We start from the raw sequence: 25,924 nt of genomic DNA, 5'->3' as shown, positions 1-25,924 counted from the left end.
GAAACATTTGTGTGTATAAAGAAATTTGCTGGGAAAATATTCCCTATATTGGGGTCCACATGGATATGTGAGCAAAGCTTTTCTGGCTTGAATAAAACGAGAGTCAATGTAGGTTTCTAAATGCTCTTTCCAGACATTAAATTGCAGGCTGCGATGGGAATTTCAATCCCACAGTTGATTTGGAAAAAAAAGTTGCGTAAAAGGGTGATAGGACACACATGTCTCTTTAAGCTGATTCTACAATTAAATGTACTTCTAGCTAGAGAGAACATGGAGCGTGTAAACTGATTGAAGTTACCCCTATTTTATTTTATTGAAATTTATTAATTTTAGGGCAAAATTTATAATTTCTTGAAATGCTACATTAAGTAATGAATAGAATAATTTTAAGATGTTCAGCCTTCCGGTAACCTCCGTTTCCACAATGTGGCTCCCAAGCCAACGCAATTGCCCCGTCCCCCTCCCCCGCCCCTACTCTAGCAGCTTCCAGTGACTTGAGTAAAACGTACAACACAGATGTGCTAGAACACATGTTAGTATAACATGTACTATATAGGAGTATTATAAATAGTTAACATATGAAACTCGCTAGAATTAACAGCGATAAATAGGTAAGATATTTTCTTGTAGACTAGATTAGATTAGATTAATACTAGTTCCATGGATCATGAATACGATATTTCGTAATGATGTGGAACGAGTTAAATTTTCCAATACATGACATAATTAAGTTAATTTAACAACATAATTAAGTAAATATAACAACTTTTTTATTTATTTTTTTATTTTGTTCCTTTTTTTTCTTAATTTATATCTAAAAATTCCTCTATGGATTAGAAGGAGTTGTCATTCAGAAATTCTTTTAATTTCTTCTTAAATACTTATTGGTTATCTGTCAGATTTTTGATACTATTTGGTAAGTGACCAAAGGCTTTACTGCCATTATAATTCAACCCTTTCTGTGCAAAAGTTAGATTTAATCTTGAATAGTGAAGATCATCCTTTCTCCTAGTTTTTTAGTTATGCACACTGCTATTACTTTTGATTTGGGTTTGGTTGTTAATAACAAATTTCATAAGAGAGTATATATACTGAGAAGCTACTGTGAATATCCCTAGATCCTTAAATAAATGTCTGCAGGAGGATCTTGGCTGGACTCTAGCTATTATTCTGATTACACGCTTTTCTACAATAGATACTTTATTCCTCAGTGATGAATTACAACAAAATATGATGCCATAAAGCTCGTAATCGAGGTTGTTCGTCGTTGTCTTCCTTCGACCGCAATGGGTATGAATGACTGTGATTATCTCGACACAACAAGATTGTCGAGGCAAGTATCTTGTTAATGACCATGTCAAACAATTATTGCTATAACTTGCGAAAAAGTGACGATAAACATACAGTGAAATGAAGTTCTGATTTACGACAAATATGAAAATATATTATGCATGATCAAAATGACCCGGTTATGCCGTTTTAGGAATCTCAGAAACTCGTCAGTTTACTGTTAAGGAGCAGAACCAGAACCCTGTCATTCAGCTCTCACGAGCATCCAAATTATAGAACCTGTACAGCTTATAAATGTCAGTTTAAAAGAGTGTAATGAAGTTGTTTGACGTAATCAGAGAAGAACCCGGGTGAATTTTCTGAACACGAGGAGAGTGTTGAGCCCCAGAAAGATACCCCAGGCGAATGTAAAATGTTTGAATTTTCTCCCTGGTCAGCGCTAGAACAAACCAAGGAAGGTATGTGCATGCCGTCTACATCCGAATGTAAAACTGGCAAGAAAGTCGATACTGCAAAACGTATGCCACACAGCTCAAGGGCCATTGCTAACATCGGGGAAGTGAGACGCCTGAGTCACCAATTCATCAGTACGTCCTCACGAAAATGCAGCACAATGTCATTCTTCCAACACCACACAATGGAGTAACATTGTGTAAATCACACGCAAGAAAGACTTTCAGCACAATGACAATGCAGCAGTTAACACGCTGAGACCTTGAAATGAAAGGTAGGGACACAGGGTGTGTTGAAGAACGTTGACGGGATCAAAAAACGAGGCCGCATTCGGTCGTCCTTGCCAGAGGATAACGTCACTGCCTCGGGCAGACAGCTACAGCTGCCTGGGCTTCCAAGCCCTTCTGTTATCCATTTGCCTTGAGACAGTTCTGAGCCAGGACCTGTAACACGCCGTCTGCCACTCTGTAGATAAGTGCCACGTTCGTAACAGCACCAGGCTCAGCCTGCTGAACTTAGCTGTTCAGAGACGCCTTCATCCCCACCACCGATATGAAGCCTTGGAGCCTTCTACTACTTGGTCGATGGGGACTCAACCCTACGGTGGCGGATTACCGTCGTTACGCAAACGTGGCCTTGCTGCTGCTTGCCCACGACTTGCATCTGGGAGCAAACGCTGGCGGTCACAACCATCCTCTGCTGGAGAACCACGAACTATGAAGTGAGCAGCTCACTGAACTATCAAGTGAGCAACTACTTCGACAGCCCACACGCATTGTAAATATCTTAGACCTTGTAGCTACAGACACGCCAGACCTTATTGATGACGTCAGTATAGAAACAGAGATTAGTGATCGTGATGTCATACTAACTGGCTACGGAAGTTAATAAATAACTGAGGAAGGCTAGGAGAGCGATTTTCCTGGAAAGAGCAGATAGGCAATTGTTATCATCTCACTTAGGCGATGAATTGCAATCACTCAGTTCCAGTGTGATGGACGCAGAGGAATTATGGGCAAAGTATAGACAGACTGTAAATCGTGCTCTCCGCAAGGATGTGCCTGCTAAATGCTTTAAGGACGGAAAACGACCCATCGTGATTTATCAACGAAATTCGGAAAACGCCGAGGAAGTAGAGGCTCTCGGTTCAAAACAGGACGTGAAAACAGCAACAAACATAAGTTAGTAAAGACGCGTGCGTCTAAGTAAAGCTGTACACTCAAAGCATAAAACAACTACCACCACCATATCTTAGGAAAAAATCTGACCGGGAATCTAAGAAAATTCTGGTCGTATGTAAAATCACTAAGCGCCTTTAAGGCTTAAATCTAGTCACTCATTGACCAGTGTGGTGTGTCATTTGAAGATGGTAAAGGGGAAGTTTTAATTTCCGTGTTTAAGAAATCGTTCATGCAGGAGAGTGGTACAAACATATCGTCTTTGACCTTGGCACTGAGTCTCCAGTCGATGACATCGTATTAATCATCCCTGGTGCAGATAAACAATGGAGAGAGTCGAAAACAAACACGTCGCCAGATTCGGGTGGAATCCCGTTTTACAGAGAGCATTGTACGACACTGGCTCCTTACTTAGCTCGCATTTATTCAGAATCGCTTACCCAGCGTAAAGCCTCAATTGACTAGAAGAAAGGGCAGAGACTCGTATATATAAGAAGGCTGAACGAAGGGATTAGAAAAATTACAGACCAATATGCTTAACATCAGTTCGATGCACAATTATGGCGAATATAATAAATTTTGTAGAGACTGGAAAGGTTATGTACACGAATCGGCACGGTTTTACAAAGCATCAATCGTCTGAAACTCAGGTTGCCTTTTTCCCAATTGACACACAATTAACTATCGGTAAGGGGCAGACAGACAGATTCCATATAATACTTCCTGGCGGATTAAAACTGTGTGCCGGACCGAGGTTCGAAATCGGGACCTTTGTCTTTCGGGGGCAAGTGCTCTGACGGAAATAAAACTGTGAGGAGGGGGCGTGAGTCGTGCTTGGGTAGCTCAGATGGTAGAGTACTTGCCCGCGAAACGTAAAGGTTCCGAGTTCGAGTCTCGGTCCGGCACACAATTTGAATCTGCCAAGAAGTACCATATCAGCGCACACTCCACTGCAGAGTGAAAATCTCATTCTGGAAACATCCCCCAGGCTGTGGCTAAGCCATGTCTTTGCAATATCCTTTTTTTCAGGAGTGCTAGTTCTGCAAGGTTCGCAGGAGAACTTCTGTGAATTTGGAATGTAGGAGACGAGGTACTGGCAGAAGTGAATCTGTGAGGACGGGGCCTTACGGCCAAATGGGTGACGCCTGCCACCTCCTAAGTCGGCTACCCCGCACAGCACAGTATCTGCTCTTCTTTGCGGCGCTGACAACACAACACATCTGTCACCCTCGAGACTGCTCAGATGGATGAGTCGTGCCTCGGTAGCTCAGATGGTAGAGCCCTTGCCCGCGAAAGGCAAAGGTCCCGAGTTCGAGTCTCGGTCCGGCACACAGTTTTTATCTACCAGGAAGTTTCATAGCGCACACTACGCTGCACAGTGAAATTCTCATTCTAGATTCCAAACACCTAGATTTCTGAAAAGCATTTGACATGGTACCCCACTGCAGACTTTTAACAAAGGTTCCAGGAGCTATGTTAGTGGCTCGAAGACCTGTTAAGTAGCAGAACCGAGTATGTTGTCCTCGGCGACGAGTGTTCGTCAGAGGCAAGGTTATCGTCAGGACGGTTGTTTGCTGATGACGTTGTGGTGTACGAAAAGGTGTCGAAAAAGAGTGGCTTTAGTGTGATACAAGATGATTACACCAAATTTCGAGTTGGTGTGGTGAATGGCAGCTTGCTCTGAGTGTAGAAATATGTAAGTTGATGCGGGTGAGTAGGAAAATTAAACTTGTTATGTTGGGATGCAGCATTAGTAGTGTCCTGCTTGACCAGTCACGTCGTATAAACATCTAGGCGTCACGTTGCAATGCGATATGAGGTGGAACGAGTATGTCAGAACTCTGATAGTTCTAGGGGACTGATCGAAGATGTTAAGTCCCATAGTGCTCAGAGCCATTTGAACCATTTATCCTTTCAATTATACATACTGATACATTGCACGCTAGTATCTGTTCTGCCTCGTTATGAGTCTCCCCACCCTTCCTCATACCTATTCTCGAACAGTTTTAAAGGTATATTGATTTCTATCTTCTCAAGGTTCCGAACCTTTCCATTACATTTTGAACAGCCTACATGAGCAACACAAAACCCTCCTGTCAGTCTAAATTTCCTCCTCACATCAGTACTCTCAGGTTAATACACACTATGTGATAGAAAGTATCCGGACACCCCAAAACACACACGTTTTTCATATTAAGTGCATTGCGCCGCCACCTACTACCAGGTACTCCGTATCAGCGACCTCAGTAGTCATTAGACATCGTGAGACAGCAGAATGGGATGCTGCGTGGAACTCGCGAACTTCGAACGTGGTCAGGTGTTTGGGTGTCATACGTCTGTACGCGAGAATTCCACGCTCCTAAGCATCCCTAGGTGCACTGTTTCCGATGTGAGAGTGAAGTGGAAACGTGAAGGGACACGTACAGCACAGAAGCGTACGGGCCGACGTCGTCTGTTGACTGACAGAGACCGCCAACAGTTGAAGACACTAAAATTCGGAGGCGGTGGTGTTATGGTGCGGTCGTGTTTTCGATGGAGGAGGCTTGAACCCCTTGTTGTTTTGTGTGACCCTATGACAGCACAGGCCTACAGTGATGTTTTAAGCACGATCTTGGTTCCCACTGTAGAAGAGGAATTCGGGGATGTCGATTGCATCTTTCAACACGATCGATTACCGTTCATAGTGCACAGCCTGAGGCGGAGTTGTTGCACGACAGTAACATCCCTCGACTGGACTGGCCTGCACAGAGTCCTGACCTGAATCCTACAGAACACTTTTGGGATGTTTTGGAACTCCGACTTCGTGCCAGGCCTCACCGACCGACATCGAAACCTCTCCTCAGTGCAGCACTCCGTGAAGAACGGGCTGCCATTCCCCAAGAAACCTTCCAGCGCCTGATTGAATGTATGCCTACGAGAGTGGACTCTGTCATCAAGGCTAAGGGTGGGCAAACACCAAACTGAAATCCAGCATTACCGATGGAGGGCGCCACGAACTAATGAGTCATTTTCAGCCAGGTGTTCGGATACATTTGATCACACAGTGTATAGTGAAGTTGACCACAACAGACGTGTAACACACAGTGTGGCGTACGTAGTACAGGTGGCTAGGAAGCAAACCTGTCAGAGATACTGAGCATTTTTCCGTAGACTGGAATGATGAATCATTGGTTGTGGCATCTCACCCTGCCAGGTAGTGACTTCGTGCCAAGGTTTTCCTTTCCAAAATACATTCTTTCGTGCAGTACGTTCATCATGTATGCCTGTACGTGTAGCTTATAATTTTTAAGCTTAGTTTCAGGGCTATTAAAAAAAGAATTAGCAGATTTAAAGAACCACGAAAGACAGAAATACGTCGCTAATGTTCCTGAGTAGACAAATGCTAAAATATTTGTACATTCCACATATCAGATCAACTGGGGCTCTTGATTGTTTCTAGGAAAATGACAACACCACGGTAGCGGTCCACTATAATCGTGCTACTTGCATTTCACCGACAATTCCACAAAAAAGACTCATCGTCATAAGTAAATATATAATTGGCTTCGAAAATTCATAGAAGATGGTTGCATCTAGAAGTGGAAAATTACGGATCGTCATCAGAAATATAGATTGCTTTGTATCCTCGAGAGATGTATCGAAAAAATGTTAAAATGGATGTTCTCTTTAACTCGCTAAGAGTAACGTTCCACACTTTCTATCTACCGCACGTATAGCCAACGACACGAAAAGAAGTACTTGTTTGAAAACTTAAAAGAAATGTTAAATATTTTTCAAGATACATAGATTTTTTGGCAAAAAGACGCTCCCGTAATTGGCAATATCTCAGCGGAGGGCTCTAGAGGAACTGTTGCAGACTTGTTTTCTGTTGTTTGTGCTACCACGCTCTTATTATTTTTATTTTTTATTTTTATGAATCGTAAAGATCAAATGTGACTTCGAAGAACTTTCTCTTCTGTTCGACGCGACCTTTAACTATCTCAGTTTTATTGTACGAAAATAACTTTTAAAGAAGGATATTACTGCATTCAGTAATAACCTCCATCAAGTGCATCTTTACAAAATGTTAATTGCGTCCAGTAGATTAAACAAAAATTCTCATCTTCAGAAGGTGGTAAAATATTTTCTTCACTCGTGAGAAAATATTAGCAGTTTATTTCTTTAAAACTTATGTTGATAAGATAAAAACCAGGATAGTAGAAAGACACGCTCGACGAAGGGGCAAGTTTTTCGAAGTCATTTTTTGACCCTTAAAATTAACAAAATATTAAAATTATTTAACAGTATGGTAGCAGAATCATTTTCGAGCTAAATAAGACTAAAACAGTTAGTGTAGGCCCATCGTTGAGATGCAGCCTGTTATCGAGAGAGCCTTTTTATTTTTTTTTAAAAGTAGATACACTTCGAAAAATAATTAATATATTTAAATTTTCCAAACAAATCCTTTGACTTACAGCGGGCAATACCAAGTATAGGAACGTGAATATTAGCGAGTTATAGCGAACCTGATTTTAAGAATTTAGTCGGTATATCTTCCAAGGTAAAAGAGCAATCAATAATCACAATAAAGTATTCCATAAATCTTTTAAGACCAACAGGTTTCTCATTTAAGATTTCTCGATCGGAGCTACAGTTTTAATTTATTTAAAAAGTTCATTGTTTTGTTTAAGTTTACAGACTTTTTGGCTATGTTCGCCATCTTGGATTGACTTACGTGAAAAGGAAACTCCGTATAAAATTTTATTTCTTATCTGCACACACTTTCTGTCTTCAGGTAACTATTTCTGGTAGTGCGACATTAGGCTGTCACAAAGTGCTTGGGCTAAAATGCGACTTGTAATTGCAGACGGGAAAATATTTATTGACTGTAACACCGTGGTGATGTGGGAATCCTTTGTCGTCCTAAGCTGGTTATGACGGTGCAAGGGTGGACCGGCTGGATACAGACCAGTGTCTCTGTACATTACCTGGCGTGTTTGCAGGGACAAGATGGTCGCCGGAACTTCTCTCATAAGGTTCTGCCTCGACGTCTCTGACTGGCGTCCCTTCAGAGGCTTCAGAAGGAAACCTCGTCCGCCTGCCGTGTGTTTGAGCGGCGTTCGCTGCAATGCAATATGCCAGAAGCCGTCGACTCCTCGCTTCCGTCGTATTTCGTAGCGCAGGCGTGTGGTGCGCTTCGCCTGTGGCATGAGTACAAACAGCCACCAACCGAAAAATGCTGCTATCAGAAGACAGAAAAGGCTAATATGCCCCTGTTTTAAAAGAATGACAAAGTTAGGATACCAGCTGCCTATTGTACCTTCCTCAGCACCTTTAAAATTTATTCCAAAAGTAATACTGTCTCCTTTCTACCAATACTGTCTCCTCTCGCTATCACTATCTCCCTCTTGCTCTCTCATATTGCTGCTATGTCATCCATTCATTCCCTCCCACTGCTGCTCTCTCTCTCTCTCTCTCTTATACTCTGTTCCTATCATTGGCTCTCTCACCGCCTTTCTCTTTTTCTTTATTCCTTCTCCACTCGGCACTCTTGTTCACTCATTTTCTACCACTATTCTGTCACTGCCGGTTATGTTCCACTCCCACTAGGACCCTTTCTTTCTGTCACATTATCATCATCTCCTTCGCTCTTTGTATACCACAACCACTGCCAACTAGCTTCCAGTACTTATTATTTTTGGGTCTCTTTCCCACTGCCACTTTCTTCTCTCTCAGAATAAAAAAGCGCGAATATGTTCGCACACCAAAATTTTTGGGAAAATGATGCTGAGGAAGGTAGAATTAGGCAGCTGAAACTCCGTTTTTCAGTCTGTCTTTTAACACAGGAGTATATAAACCATTTTTGTGCTCTGATAGGAGCATTTTTCCGCTGGTTCCCTTCTTTTCCCTGCTGAGCAGGCCATGTCACTCGTATGAAAAGAATTTAATGGATCAATAAAATTGTGATAGTTTACTTATGAAACTGAAACAACTCAAAACAAATTTTACACCACAGACTGGATTTAACATGCACACGAACTCCGCATGTGCTTCAGTACTACAAAATGAAGCTTCCAGAATACTTCTAATAATAACGGAGACACTTTGGAGCATATTTCTCAGTGCTACGTCACTCTATAAAATAATTTGCCACCTCACACGGGATTTTACGTGTACAGATTGTATAAACCAAACCTCTCTATGTCGGAAATGGATAAAGAACGCACGAAACTTTTCAGGACCTTTTGATATCGGGATCTTACAATATATAGTAAAAAATCAACACCATTTTATTTGCATAGCCGCCTCGGAAACCGTGATTCCATTTTGGCACCCACAAACCATGTTTCTCTGGTTTCCTCAGGAATTCCCCATGAATTAAATGGTGTCTCTATAAGTCCATCTTGTACGGCTGGGTAGATACAGTAAACCGATCCTTGTGTTGGATATACAACTGGAGCCTAGCCAAATGGCTACCAAAAGAAATGACCCTACCTTTCTTTGCTAACGGAACCCTAAGCACGAGTCCCGGAAGATCCCATTTTAGTGTGTGGCATATTGGAACATATTAGGTAGCGCGTGTTCTTCCATTCCAGTGAGCCAGTATCCATAATCAAAACCCCCCACCTACTTTTTAAATTATGTTGTTCATATTCAGACATCGGAGTGACTGATGAATAGTCGGCTTACATATGCTGATAGTATTTGTTGTTATCATTGACCACGTGCTTCCACAATGACAATGATGCTTAGATTTTCTGAAGCTCCCGAACATCCAGGTATGGCTTATCTGGCATGTGTATTAACCGTTCATTCTTCGACGATTGAAAGAAATAATGAAAAACAACTTGAAGTTCAATGACGGAAGAGATGTCAGCACCAAAACGTTTTGTTGACTAATGAAATTTCGGGAACAGATCTGTCTGGATGACATGTTTATGTGGTTAAAATTGCAAGATCACACGTTAAGGTAAGCGAGTGATAAGCCATTACAAATGTGAAATTCTGGTAAGTTAATAACCGATGTAACTGCCTGAAAGTTAAATCCACGGATTCAAACGTCCATGTATTGTGTTGTAAAGGTGCTGGATGTTAGTTTATGAGATGGTGATGGATGACCATTGCCCCTGACCCAACATTGCTGGGATTGTTGATGCTGTTTATGAATGACGCAGGAGTTCTCCGATGGTGTCCCATATAAGCTCGATTGGAGACAGACCTGGTGGCCAAGGCAACATGTCGACAGTCTGCATCGTGTAATGAGTAATAGCAGCGGTATGTGGGCGAGCGTTGTCCTGTTGGAAAACTACTCCTAGAATGCTGTTCATGAATGGCAGCACAACTGGTCGAACCATCAGGCTGAGGTACAGATTTTCCAGTCATGGTGCATGGGATATCCACGAGAGTGCTCCTGCTGTCATACGAAATCGCATTCCAGACCATAACTCCAGGTGTCTACCCAGTGTATGTCCAGTACGCAGACAGGTTGGTTGCAGGCCCTCAGCTGGCCTCCTTCGAACCAATACACGGCCATCAACTGCACTACGACGGAATTAGCTTTCATCGTGATACACATGGAAGAACCCTGGAGATACCAGAAGGTTTCAGATAGATTATATAATGGTAAGACAGAGATTTAGGAACCAGATTTTAAACTGTAAGACATTTCCAGGGGCAGATGTGGACTCTGACCACAATCTATTGCTTATAAACTGTAGATTAAAACTGAAGGAACTGCAGAAAGGAGGGAATTTAAGGAGATGGGACCTGGATAAACTGAAAGAACCAGAAGTTTACAGAGTTTCAGGAAGAGCATAAGGGAACAATTGACAGGAATGGGGGAAAGAAATACAGTAGAAGAAGAATGGGTAGGATTGAGGTATGAAATAATGAAGGCAGCAGAGGATCAAGTAGGTAAAAAGACGAAGGCTAGTAGATATCCTTGGGTAACAGAAGAGAAACTGAATTCAATTGATGAAAGGAGAAAATACAAATATGCAGTAAGTGAAGCAGGCAAAAAGGAGTACAAACGTCTCAAAAATGAGATCGACAGAATGCGCAAAGTGGCTAAGCAGTGTTGGCTAGAGGACAAATGTAAGGATGCAAGCTTATCTCACGAGGGGTAAGATAGATACTGCCTACAGAAAAATGAAAGAGACCTTTGGAGAAAAGAGAACCACTCGCATGAATATCAAGAGCTCACATGTAATCCCAGTTCTAAGCAAATAAGAGAAAGCAGAAAGGTGGAAGGAGTATATGGAGGGTCTATACAAGGGCGATGTTCTTGAGGACAATATTATGGAAATGGAAGAGGAGGTAGATGAAGATGAAATGGAAGATATGATACTGCGTGAAGAGTTTGACAGAGCACTGAAAGACCTAAGTCAAAACAAGGCCCCAGGAGTAGACAACATTCCATTAGAACTATTGAAAACCTTGGGAGAGCCAGTCCTGACATATCGCTACCGTCTGGTGAGCAAGCTGTATGAGACCGGCGAAATTCCCTCAGAAGAATATGATAACTGCAATCCCAAAGAAATCAGGTGTTGACAGATGTGAAAATTACCGAAGTATCAGTTTAATAAGTCGCAGCTGCAAAATACTATCGCGAATTCTTTACAGACGAATGGAAAAACTGGTTGAAGCCGACCTGGTGGAAGATTAGTTTGGATTCCGTAGAGATGTTGGAACACGTGCGGCAATACTAACCCTACGACTTATCTTAGGAGAAAGATTAAGGAAAGGCAAACCTACGTTTCTAGCATTTGTAGACTTAGAGAAAGCTTTTGACAATGTTGACTGGAATACTCTCTTTCAAATTCTGAAGGTGGCAGGGGTAAAATACAGGGAGCGAACGGCTATTTACAATTTGTACAGAAACCAGATGGCAGTTATAAGAGTCGAGGGACTTGAAAGGGAAGCATTGGTTGGGAAGGGAGGGAGACAGGGTTTTAGCCTCTCCCCGATGCTATTCAATCTGTATATTAAGCAAGCAGGAAAGGAAACAAAATAAAAGTTCGGAGTAGGTACTAAAATCCATGGAGAAGAAATAAAAGGTTTGAGGTTCACTCATGACATTGTAATTCTGTCAGAGACAGCAAAGGACTTGGAAGAGCAGTTGAACGGAATGGACAGTGTCTTGAAAGGAGGATATAAGATGAACATCAACAAAAGCAAAACGAGTATAATGGAATGAGTCGAATTAAGTCAGGTGAAGCTGAGGGAATTGGATTAGGAATTGAGACACTTAAAGTAGTAAATGAGTTTTGCTATTTGGGGAGCAAAATAACTGATGATTGTCGAAGTAGAGAGAATATAAAATGTAGACTGGCAATGGCAAGGAAAGCGTTTGAAGAAATTTGTTAATATCGAGTATTGATTTAAGTGTCAGGAAGTCGTTTCTGAAAGTAGTTGTAGGGAGTGTAGCCATGTATGGAAGTGAAACATGGACGATAAATAGTTTGGACAAGAAGAGAATCGAAGCTTTCGAAATGTGGTGCTACAGAAGAATGCTGATGATTAGATGGGTAGATCACGTAACTAACGAGGAGGTATTGAATAGAATTGTGGAGCAGAGGAGTTTGTGGCACAACTTGACTAGAAGAAGGGATCGGTCGGTAGGATATGTTCTGCGGCGTCAAGGGATCATCAGTTTAGTATTGGAGGGCTGCGTGGAGGGTAAAAATCGTAGAGGGAGACCAAGAGATGAATACACTAAGCAGATTCAGAAGGATGTAGGTTGCAGTAAGTACTGCACAGGATAGAATAGCATGGAGAGCCGCATCAATCCAGTCTCAGGACTGAAGACCACAACAACAGCACATAAAACACAAGAGACCTCCACCCTGCCCTCGAATGAGCTCCCAGCGCACATATGGCCATTGTTTGCGGTCAGTGGAAAGCACGCTACAGAGTATATGGCTTGGAGCTGTCCTTGAAGTAACCGATTTGCAACAGATCGTTGTGTCACTATGGGGTCAACTGCCGCTGAAATTGCTGCTGCAGATGCTATGCGATGCACCACAGCCACTCGCTGAACACGATGGTCTTCCCTCTCGGTAGTGTCGCGTGGCCGTCCGGAGCCGGGTTTTCTTGCGACTGTACGCTCTCGTAACCTGTAACGCCGGAAATGCATATCCTCCTATTTCCATCTATTGTGCTATATATTTTTTTCCTTATTTTGTTACCTAAAGATATGACATCTCTGTGTCTTTATATATTGTAATAGTTTTACTGTTTGTATATATATATATATATATTTATGCATTCATGTCGATGTATAGTTGGTTTGTTTTGTAAATACTATTTGTATTTTTACGCTGGGTCTTGCAGAGGGAAAACTATGCTATCGAACGAATACATCGATAGGTCGTGTGGAGAACCAAAGTGTTTTAGGATCTTTGGTAGTGTTAACTCTGCCGCGTGGAGCGCGGGCAGGGCAGAGAGAGGGTCTGGCTGGAGTAGTGCAGTGGAGCAGGTGTGTTGTGTGACGCTCCTGCGAGTTGCCGCGCTTTCGGGGTTTGGTAGCATGTAATTGCGCTCGAATTGCTATGATAGTTTCTGACACGGTGCCGCGGACGGGAAGCATTAGCTGGCGCACATCAAGAGCCCGTTTCGCCTGGTGATCGTGTCGAGAAGAAGGCGCGCCAACATACAGCTTCTGCAACAGCGACGGCCGACAATGAGTGACTGTCGCCACCTTCCCGATCGACGGCTGCAAACGTTCAATCAACCAACAAGGAAGACTAAAAGCACGTAAAGTTTTAGAATTGTATGGCAGACCTCAGATTTTCAAAATGTTAAAGTTTCCTCACTAAATTAGTGCAACATAACATGAACCTTTGTTGCTCATTGTCCCAATTGCATTACCATGCAGGTTCCCTTCCTTTTCCGGAATGAACCCGAGTGTCGTTGAAATTCAAACGCCAGCATTAAAATAATATCATTCCATTTCACTGCTTTAATTTCAAAGTTCAGTTAAAGTGTTCATAGCTGGCTACAATATTTAGATTACACAAGCAGAAATTAAGAGTGCGAGTTTTGTTACCACATTTTAGCTTACCTGTGACTGCAGCTGAGCTTGGTACGTACTATTGTTAATTGTTCAGAATCATTTGATCCAAGTTCAAAGCTAAATCTCTTATTTCTAAATTGCGTAGATTCAAGTAGCTTTTGAAATGATTGTTGAGGTAGCCCAAGCCTAACCTTATTTTATTGAATTTCGTAGTGCTTCTGAAACAAAGTTCACTATTAATTTCAGTCACTAAATTAACTTTGAATTTTCCGGTTTTATTAATTCTTTTGCTAAATTAAGTCAGAGTGTAGCGAAATTTATTACCTCTGACAAACATTCAGTTTTCACACAACACGTGTCAACCTTCAGTTGCCACGCTTTTAGTGCTAATTATATGTGCATTAATCTTTCATTTTCAGTTATTATAGTAGTTGTCCATGGGACTGGCGACCGTAATTTTCCGCTAATATCAAATATCTAATTAACGCCAATTAATTGTAAACGTGACGACCGCGCATTTTCTCTATTTATTAATTTCACAATTTGCTCAAAATTAATTTTCACCAATTTCATTTGCATTTTTCCTTTCATTTAGATGTAACCCTTTCCGACCCCTTTACCGACAAATTAACTGCGGTGACGATTGCTTTTTCCAAATTTCCATTAGGTGCACGTGGTTTAATTTTTCACTGTCATTAAGGTCGATAAGTGAGGGGGTGGTTACAAACCACAGCTGACAGCAGTAGTACACGGTGGTTACATTGCCACCAAATCTTCCTGCAGTATCGCAGAAGGAACATCCAGTTTGTCGTCGCCCTATGACACGGCCTCGTTCACACTCAGTGAGGTGCTGATACTGCCGTCTTTGTCTCCCTTACGAAACTCTTGACTAATATCAACTCACCACATCCAGTCCCAAAGGTAACTAACGCTCACGACCGTCTCAGCGTGTATCTAAAGCAAATCTGTTTTGCATCATCACAGCGCTGCCGCTGACACCACTCATATGCGACAGGTGCGAAATATGGATGGAAATCACCTTTCAGATGTAGAAACACCGCTTCCAACTTTCTTTTATGTGGCACGACCCCTTCGTGGTGCAGCTACTTTTTATACGTATGTCTATTTTGTTATTTCTAGAACAAATATCTCAGTTTACATTGCCTGTTATGCATATGGCTTACGTTTTACCCTCGGTAGACGATTCAGAGCCATCTTCGTGAAACATTCTTCCGTTCTCTACCTTTTCATCTTCAGCTAAATCCTGGACTCTACTATTGTAACATACCCACAGCAAATATCTTGTCTATAAGTTTACCTAGTAGTAGGTAAAAAGACGAGGACTAGTAGAAATCCTTGGGTAACAGAAGAAATATTGAATTTAATTGATGAAAATGCAGTAACTGAAGCAGGCAAAAAGGAATGCAAACGTCTCAAAAATGAGATAGACAGGAAGTACAAAACTGCTAAGCAGGGATGGCTAGAGGACAAATGTAAGGATGTAGAGGCTTATCTCACGAGGGGTAAGATAGATACTGCCTACAGGAAAATTAAAGAGACCTTTGGAGAAAAGAGAACCACTTGAATGAATATCAAGAGCTCTGATGGAAACCCAGTTCTAAGCAAGGAACGGAAAGCAGAAAGGTGGAAGGAGTATACAGAGGGTCTATTCAAGGGCCATCGACTTGAGGGCAATATTATCGAAATGGAAGAGGATGCAGATGAAGATGAAGGTGAAATGGGAGACACCACACTGCGTGAAGAGTTTGACAGAGCACTGAAAGACCTGAGTCGAAACAAGGCCCCGGGAGTAGACAACATTCCATTAGAATTACTGACTGCCTTGGGAGAGCCTGTCATGACAAAACTCTACCATCTGCTGCGCAAGATGTATGAGACAGGTGAAAACCCTCAGACTTCGAGAAGAATATAATAATTCCAATCCCAAAGAAAGCTGATGTTGACAGATGTGAAAATTACCGAACTATCAGTTTGATAAGTCACAGTTGCAAAATACTAACGCGAATTCTTTACTGACGATTGGAAAAACTGGTAGAAGCCGACCTCGGGGAAGATCAGTTTGGATTCTGTAGGAATGTTTGAACACGTGAGGCAATACTGAACCTACAGATTATCTTTGAAGAAAGATGTAGGAAAGGCAAACCTACGTTTCTAGCATTTGTAGACTTAGAGAAAGCTTTTGACAATGTTGACAGTAATACTCTCTTTCAAATTCTAAAGGTGGCAGGGGTAAAATACAGGGAGTGAAAGGCTATTTAATATTTGTACAGAAACCGGATGGCAGTTATAAGAGTCAAGGGACATGAAAGGGAAGCAGTGGTTGGGAAGGGAGTGAGACAGGGTTTTAGCCTCTCCCCGATGTTATTCAATTGGTATATTGATCAAGCAGTAAAGGAAACAAAAGAAAAATTCGGAGTAGGTATTAAAATCCATGGAGAAGAAATATAAACTTTGAGGTTCGCCGATGACATTGTACTTCTGTCAGAGACAGCAAAGGACCTGGAAGAGCAGTTGAACGGAATGGACAGTGTCTTGGAAGGAGGATATAAGATGAACATCAACAAAAACAAAACGGGGATAATGGAATGTAGTCGTATTAAGTCGGGTGATGCTGTGGGTATTAGATTAGCAAATGAGACACTTGAAGTAGTAAAGGAGTTTTGCAATTTGGGGAGCCAAATAACTGATGATGGTCGAAGTAGAGAGCATATAAAATGTAGACTGACAATGGCAAGGAAAGCGTTTCTGAAGGAGAGGAATTTGTTAAAATCGAGTATAGATTTAAGTGGCACGAAGTCGTTTCTGAAAGTATTTGCATGGAATGTAGCCATGTATGGAAGTGAAACATGGACGATAAATAGTTTGGTCAAGATGACAATAGTAGCTTTCGAAATGTGGTGCTACAGAAGAATGCTGAAGTTTAGATGGGTAGATCACGTAACTAATGAGGACGTATTGAATAGAATTGGGGAGAAGGGGAGTTTGTGGCACAACGTGACAAGAAGAAGGGACCAGTTGGCAGGGCATGTTCTGAGGCATCAAGGGATCACAAATTTAGCATTGGAGGGCAGCGTGGAGGGTAAAAACCGTAGAGGGAGACCAAGAGATGAATGCACTAAGCAGATTCAGAAGGTTGTAGGTTGCATGAAGTACTGGGTGATGAGGAAGTTTGCACAGGATAGAGTAGCATGGAGAGCTGCATCAAACCATTCCCAAAACTGAATACCACAACAACAACAACAACAAGTTTGCCTAGCCATTTCGATTGTAGCTAAAGGCCGACTATATACAACTTAATTAAAATCATGAGTAAAAGAAAATGATTGTCTTCTGCGACGGTTCTCTTCAGATTTCTCGGTCCCTGTTGATACGAAATGAAATCACCTGCAAGTAGTAACTAGCGATGGTAGTGAACCGCTGTTTGAGCAGCAAGGTGACGTGGATGTGGCAATCAGTGTGCCTTCAGTATAGGGGGAGGGGGAAGACGGTTAAAGTCATAGAGGAACCGTCATCACGTACACCAAGGCGCTGAAATGCATTAATGCATTAATACATTATTATAGTACATATCAAAAAATTTAATTTACTTTCTTGTTTTGTTGCACATTAAGCTAACGGAATATCATAAGAGTAAGTTTTTGAGCGATAAAGTATGAACATAAAAATTATGGTCATTCTATATTGAACAGCTCTCGTATATCTATACATTAGATATTCATCGTGTTATAAATGTGTAACCTACGTCAGTCAAAATTTTCATTAAGGTAGTCTAAAAAAATTTTCAAGTAACGGTGTGAATTTATTCCATACGTTAGGTCATCTCATCTCTTGCCCTCTCTCTGTCCATCTCCATCACCCTGTCTCCCTGTCCGCCTCCTCCTCTTCCACTCTCTGTCCATCACCTCCTGCCCGCTCTTCTTTCAGTCTCCTCCTCCCACCCTCTGACTCTCCTACTAGCCACCCTGACTGTCTCTCCTACCAGCCTCTAAATCCATCCTCTTCTCCCACTCTGTTTTTCAATCTCCTTCTCCCTCCCTCTCTCTCTCTCTCTCTCTCTCTCTCTCCATCCACCTCTTCCTTCTCCTCCTTTCTCAGTCCAACTCTCCCTTCCTGTCTCCCTACTCATTTCTTCCCCCTTCTGTCTCCATCTCGTTCTCTCCGCTTTCCTTGTCACCTTCTCCTTTTCCCTTTCACAGCCCAATTTCCCCCTCCCTGCCTGTTCATCTCTGTCTCCCCATGTCTCTGCCTATCCCATCCTCCCTGTGTCTCTGTCAGTCTCCTCTCTCCTTTCTTCTGTTCCCACTCTCTATTCACGTCCTCCTCCCCAACCTGTGTCCAACTCCTCCTCCTCCTATTTGAACCCACCTCCTCCTCAATCACGCTGTCCGTCTGTACAGTCGTCCTCCCTTCTTCCTTCATGGTAACACCTTCACCCTAGTAGAAGGGTGATGGTTCTTAACCGTATGGTATTGCGTTCCAGGCTGCAACTAATATGTGAACCAAATTGGATTGAAATCGTTCCAGGCGTTTAAGATTAGCGTTTTTACTCGTGGGTTAGCCTGCATACGCACATGTCAAATATATTTCACTTATACTTAACCTATTTCAAGAGTATATGCACACATATCTTACCTGTATGTCTAGTGAAATTTGGACAGCAGTTTCGTTTTCAAGCAGCTCATTGTTTGTGACGTATCTCCTGAACTATGAAATAATTTTGGAGGTACATTCAGCTGTATAAGTGACAGCTGTCGGCGAAATGTGTTGTGAATAGAGTTAGTAGCAAAGAAGTAATAAGTTAAAACGTCATGAATAATTCGGCAGTTCTTCATGCATCTAATTGTTTATAATGTCATACGCTCTGAACTATGTGTGGTGCAATATTATATTTTTCCAAGTTCATTCAGCGGCCTATATGGATACTGTCTGTGAAAAGTGTTACGAATGGAGTCAGCATCAAAGAGTTAACAGATATATGCGTCTTGTGCGTTACGGTAGTTTTTCACGAATCTAAGTGTTTATAGCGTCATGTCTACGAAGCTAAGTGTTGTACATTGACATAATTTTTCTTGTCCATTCAGTGATATGCGTGAATACCGTCTACAAAAATTTGTCACGCATACAGTTATTAATAAACATACAATAAATTAAAACGTAAAGCTTCACGTGGAAGTTTCACTGCATGAACAACGAAAATGTAGTAAGCAATAAACTTTTCCTTTTCGTCATTCTGCTGGGGTTTTGTTAAGGTTTGACAATATGAGTAAAGTTTGTTGCAAGTCCCTAAGAGCTCTCATTCTTCATTATCGTAAGACACATTACGGATATTTTCGCGTCATGAGGTGCACTGACTTTCTCCTTCACCCTCACTCCTTTGATTGATGGGAGGTTCTTATCTCCACAGTGATTCTTTGCAGACTGTGACTGTTGTATGCACCAAGTTTGGTTGAAATCGGTCCAGTGGTTTAAGAGGAGATGTGGAACATTCATACATACTGGTATATACGTACATAATCACGTCCATGTCTATAATTTGTGTGGATTTATATACAACATATATTAAATCGTATGTGTCCAATGTCCATCCAAACGTTTATTAGCGTTTCGTCTAAAAATCTCAAGTAAATCGGTCACGAAATTTTCGAGAACAATGTTGAACAAGACTTGTGTAAAAGCATTGTAATACAGATAAAACCAAACACAGCACATTAAAAGAAGATCAGTACACACGGTCTTTTCAGATTCTAGCGTACGACCCTATCAGGCACTAGTGCAAGCTGTTTGTCAGGGGAGTCTACGTTTTCTCAGTGTTCGTGTTTTCCTTCCATCATGCTTCTGACTGGTTCGATGCGGCACGCCATGAATTCCTGCCTTACGTGAACCTCTTCATCTCAGAGTAGCACTTGCTACACTGCTGAAGCACGACCAAAGTTAATCCCTGATGAGTTAACACATGCCCTATCACCAGTGTGCCTTTCTTCTAGTCAGTGTTTTCCATGTGTTGCATCGTTCACCAATTCTACGGAGAACCTACTTATGTACAGTAGCCCACGTAATAGGCATAGAATAATTTCATACAAAAATACATGAAAATAGTAAAATGTAGTCTGGACTAGTTTTAAAACTATAAGCAATTCGTTCTGAGTTTGCACCACCGGATGTACTGAAATTTACTTTCTCGTGAGCACTGTTTTCCAGGTTATCAGAATAACGGCGCGAGGGCCAACTGATGAATTTAGAGCAGCGTTAAGAAGGAGAAGAGAAAACAGCGCCTTATTTAATTTCCTACAGTTTATTTGTGTAGAAAGAGTGTATATGTTACATATGACGCTTTAACTTAAGCATGAAAAGGCTGTTGCACTAACGCCATCCATTGGTCCCAGTCTTGTTTTACTTAAAGCAGGCTGCCTGACGTAAGAGACGTTAGTACCTTGGAACCTGACGAAACACTGTGTACTGATCTCTTTTTAATGTGGTAGACATGTATATAAATTCAGGCAGGCTAGAAAAAGTCTTACCTTTAGTCTCGGATGTTATTGAATTTTGCATATGTTAAAATGAAGGACTAAGTAAAGAACAGGTTTTTTTGTTTTCTACAAAAATATTTTCTGCTTCAGGGTACAAACCTCCAAAGATGACACTATGCACACCATTTTGAAGATGCGAACTTTGGAAAAAATTCTAAAATGCTGTATCTGCGGAACAGTTATAGATACTTCGTTGTTCTTTTTTCATTTGAAAGGTAATTGCTTTATGATTACAAAGAAATCCTCCAATTGGATTTATCTGTCAAAGTTCTTTTACCATAGCGTTCTCAACTGTTTTGCAGTTTATGGAAAAATACTTTTTTTCAAAAATGCCAATTTATAACTCATTTTTCATGCATTTTAAATGGTTCAAAAATGTATGTGAAAGGTCCAATGACCTAAAGTTTTCGATTTACACAATTTCTGTGCACTCTGCTTTGTACTGAAATTAGCCAGTCAATGAACTAAAAATGTCTTCCACTGCTTCAGTATCTTCCTTTGATATAGAGTGAGGCCTTCCTGTGGAACCCAAAGGAACTGGAACACTAACAATCTTCAGAACATTGTTAACAGGAAGTGAGCTCTGATGGCACGGTTGGTGTCCTTCAGCTGGAAACCTATATCCAGCAGCTGGTCCATGTGGTAGCATAAAGTTCACTACAATTTTGTTTAACTCATGACTGGTATCTGTAATCTCTGCAATCCGCCAGTCACAGTTATATACACACGCCACAAACATCCCCCTTCTCAGGTTGTGAATCTGAATATTATCGTGCTGTTTCTGAGCTGCTGGCCAAACGAACGAAATTTCTTCTTTCTCGCTCGTTAATGTGAGTGTAATATGAGTTCGCCAATTACCCTGAGTACTTTCACAGGAATAGTTTGTTTGGACCATTCTTCTTTTTTCTGCTCACGGAATTCTTCGCTATCCTCTTTGGACAAAAGAATGAGGGCTGTGGATGTGCAAGATTTCACGACTGTCGTAAAACCCGCAGCATTCTGAATTACAGCTGTATTATGTCTGGAAAGATTACGTTTCGTAGCACCGTAGCGTGGTGCTTCAGCAGGCCTCCGACACCATCACAAGGACCCTTCCCGTGAGCAGTAACACTGTATACCCAGACAGTTGGCACAAACGACTTAATTGAAACAGCTGGAAAAGATTTTTAAAACGACTAGGAGCACCATCAGAAATAATGATGATCATCTCTGCGCCTGTTTGCAGATGAAAAATTTAGGGCATTGCCAGCAAAGCATATGCTGCGTCATGTCCTGTGCCATCACTTATAACACTTGTGGTCCTGTTTTGAAAATATGCCACTCTTCCAATATGTGAAGTTGTATAGTCGCTTTTATAAATTGCAAAAGTTTCTTTAATACAGCGAGTCATGTGCCTATTCACTTTCACAACTTTTTGGCCTTTAACTGTTACAGATAAAATGACTGCACTATTTGAACTCCAGCTGCCTCTATAGAACAACCATAACAGGAATATGGTCTTCCAAAGAATCCTTTTACAGACCTCACGTTTCTTGATTTGTGTGCCATGTACTTTGATACTTATGGAACGTGGTTCAAAATTGTTTTCTTTGAAAATGTCTCTGGAATAATAGTTAAAACTTGCACATTTTCACTGTAGGATGCACAATATTCAACAGCTGAGTTGATATTTGTGAAAAATTCTTAGCGAGAGGTGCATGAATTCCTTGGTTCATTTTCTTCTGAAGATGGAATTTCTACTGCGAAGCGTGTTGTCAGTTTTGCTGTAGTGTATTCATTCACGACTGCAGTAATTTCTCTGCGCTTTCTTGATGCATAGAGCTCATGACTCGACTTCACTGACCACAATTTGTTAACTCAATAACATCCGAGACTATGAAGGTAACCCAGCCCCCCCCCCCCCCCACCCTGTCTGAAGTGGTACGGATTATGCCGGTACATATTGTTTTATTGTTTTATTTGATTCATTATGCTACCTGTAACACTAACTCTCATTTGTGTTCTTGTTATCTTGCAGATTCTGAAGATTTTAGGGGTATTGGAACGCCCTATCCCGACAATGTTGAATATAGTGACTTAGCTTCCTTGTATTTCAGGAACCACTGTAGCCAGTGAAATTAAACTCTTACAGGACATTAAACTGCATGTTCTGAGTCTACTGAACTACAACAATTGCATTTCAGCCACTGCTTTCAGAGATACAATATTTTAATTACACGGTTAAAATTTTGTGCACTCTTTTGTACGTTATCCTAAATAATTTTAATTAAACAAAACATTATGTTCTTCTTTTAGTTCAGTAGCTTCACGATATGTATATTATTACTCGCTGAAAATCTAAATACTCTACCTGAAGTAGTTTCTGCAGTTTAGGGAATAATGCAACAAAATGTAAATTATCAGGAACGGCTTCTAAAGTTTCATAAGACTAGCTCAATATATGCTTAATTTTTTTTTTTATTTTTAGTCATTCATAAGCTCTCTGCACCATACTGTTTATCATCCTTTTGATTTTTTTCAAGTTTTTTCTTGTTTTCTTCTTTCTGGACTGCTTAGTGGCCAACTGTGCTGCATGCTCTGCTTTATCAATGCGAACGGAAAGTTCTCTGATGCACTTTGCTCCAGGATTCATTCTCATATGCTAGCACTTTCACCCAACCAATGTTACCATCATTAAAAGCAATAGCAGCATTACTGACCCCAACTTGAGTGTCTTCATTCCAACAAAAACATTTTTTGGTAATCGACTCCACATACTCGTAAGATTATTGAACGGCTCATTGGGATTTTGAGCCTGACCATGCAGACACTTCTTCAGTAATTCGGAACTTGCCAGGTCTCTGTAAATATACGATATCCATGACTGTTGCTGGGATGGAATGTTTATGGCTGTATGAACTGTGAGTACTGAGCATTGCGGTAATTGCACCATAAATCAGGTCCAGGAACACAAGTGTGGCGTAGTGGTTTTTTATCAGTTGACAGTCTGCGGAAGAAGGTAGCCCAAACTGCCTGCTTCATTTTCAATAGATCCTCAGTATTATTTCTAATGGCCATCCCATAATACTGCTGTAGTTCATCAATCACTTTGTCTGTCAGCCTGCCTCTTACGGTTTTATCATCAGGAAGATTTTTGTCCCTCAAAGTTTGTTTCAACTTCCTCAACCTGGTGTCCATCCCCTTCTGGACATGACCAATTCAAACACGCAGATCAACCTTTATAACACTGCAATCCACAGCCTTCTAACATAAGAAAATTACCGATTTTATTAGATTTTGAAGTAATGCATGCAACAATTTTAACATTTTCAACCGGTGTATATCACATTTAAAAAATAAAATAAAGTACTTCCCATGTGAGATTTTAAGTGACATATATATCATTTTATTAGGAAAACTGGAAATTTTTATAATGAGTTAAATATCCGAAAATGTGGAAAAAAATTCCGTTCTAACTCCCCTTAAAACGAAATCAGTGAAGGTTACTAGTTCATAGAATAGAAAGATAAAGACGAAAAATTATTTTTGTCAGTTGAATTCTGTTGTTTCCTGGTTTGTTTCCATAATTATTTGTTCTAAAATACGCAGATACAATCTTCTTCAGCATTGTCAGTAGCACAATGGTGCAGAAATGCATACGGTTGAGTAAGTTCTCCATCACTTCAGGAAAAAAACACGCATTTGGAGTTGGATGTAACCACATTTACATCCGAGGAAAACGTCTGCATATCGATAAAACGAAGAAACGGGAAGGACCTGGGATGTAGGTGTATCTTCAAGCTCATTCCTTGATTGTAGCTCTAACGATGATATCTTTTGTTACTTGGAAAGACGGCCATTAATTAAATAGAGTAATTTAGTGTTGAAAAAAACACCTGTCGCATCAAGATTGTCGCCTTTGAAAAAGACACCAACGGTAACTTAGTGCTAGCAGAACGTATCATATCACGTAATCAGCTAATGATACGGTCCTCAACTAGTTTTTGACGGTGCGAGCTAGTGTGTTCTATCTTCGGATCTAACTTTCAGCAAAAGAAACCGTATGTCCAGCGCCATGGAGAAATTTTAGAGATACACGCTTTCTATTCTCTCATTTCTGTTGCGAGCATTCTTGCCATAATTAAAACGCACTGTATGATCATAATAACGCAATGTCGTATTAGCTGATGAAAGATATTCTTTGAAAGGCAACGTCACCGACATACGTTCATTACGAAAACTGGGTTGAAAATTTCGCTGTCTGTCTATATATTTGGAAATACTAATAAGGGTACGGTTCACCGAACCCTGTCTGCTATATATGTAACCATTTCCAATGTTACGTTTCATGTAGCATATATCAGACAAACATGCAAGCACTTCTACAGCCCAATGCGGCTATAAGTAAAATTCATCAGTCCAGGTAAAGAACCAGAAACAGTCAGCTGTTAGTCGGAGCACCTGGGGAAATGCGAGTTTAGTGATAATTTCGATACGTCGTTTGCTACTCTAAAGTGTGCAACAGCGGTGTTACACCAAGTTCAATTTGTAGACACTCGCCCTATTTCCATTCGTCTTGCAGCTTTTTAACACCCTACAACCACCATTTACAATGCTTCAGTTCTCTAAAGAAAATTACTCTTGTTGTTGCGATGTTGACGAAGTCGCACCTTTCAGCGGCGAATGATTAATATGCAGTTCACGTTGAGGCGTCCGTGTGTTCTGCACCCTCAATGGATTACTTGATAGAAGGAAATATTCACTATTCAGATTCAGGCCGAAATTGGTAATTTTTTCAGCTTCTATTGAATATACGCGGAACGTGACAACATTGGGTATCGGCTGATATTCGCGTGACTAGCACAAGGTTTGTTCGTGACTGGAATGAAGCAGTACGCGAGAGGAGAAAGAATTTTGATTCGCATTCTTCGCAAGAGTTCCATTACTTTCGTTCCGGATGCGTAAATCAGGTCCATGCGATAAAATTCAAAAGGAAATTGCGAATGAGTAGCGATTGAGACGGATTGTATTGGTTTATATGTGCGCTAGGGACGTGCGGTAACACTAGCTATCGTGTAATACCACCCTTACCCTCCCCCCGCTCCCCCATCCAATACAATTTACTTATATTTACTAGTATTGGAAATGTTTCGGGCTTTATACCCGTCATCAGCCGAGTAAGCGGCGGAATTAAAAATGTGAATCAAACTCTTTAAATCCACATTTTTGGATTTTTTGTGATGCCGTCGATACAACTGACAATGGACACAAAGTCTTAAATATAAGAGGCCTGAGTGTTTATGTAGATTGTTTTTATTTCTGGTACTCATTATGTGATTCGAACTGCTAGTTCCAAATATAATGATTGTATTACTTGTGACAAAAATTATTAGGAAACAGATTTACTTATGGTGAGGTAACAGCATTAAGTAACCAACGTCTGGAAAACCTTCTGAAGGACGTCACAAAGTATGCATTTTATG

Source organism: Schistocerca piceifrons, chromosome 7 (genome assembly GCF_021461385.2).
Source record: "Schistocerca piceifrons isolate TAMUIC-IGC-003096 chromosome 7, iqSchPice1.1, whole genome shotgun sequence".
Lineage (NCBI taxonomy): Eukaryota > Metazoa > Arthropoda > Insecta > Orthoptera > Acrididae > Schistocerca > Schistocerca piceifrons.
This window is presented reverse-complemented; position numbering follows the sequence as displayed.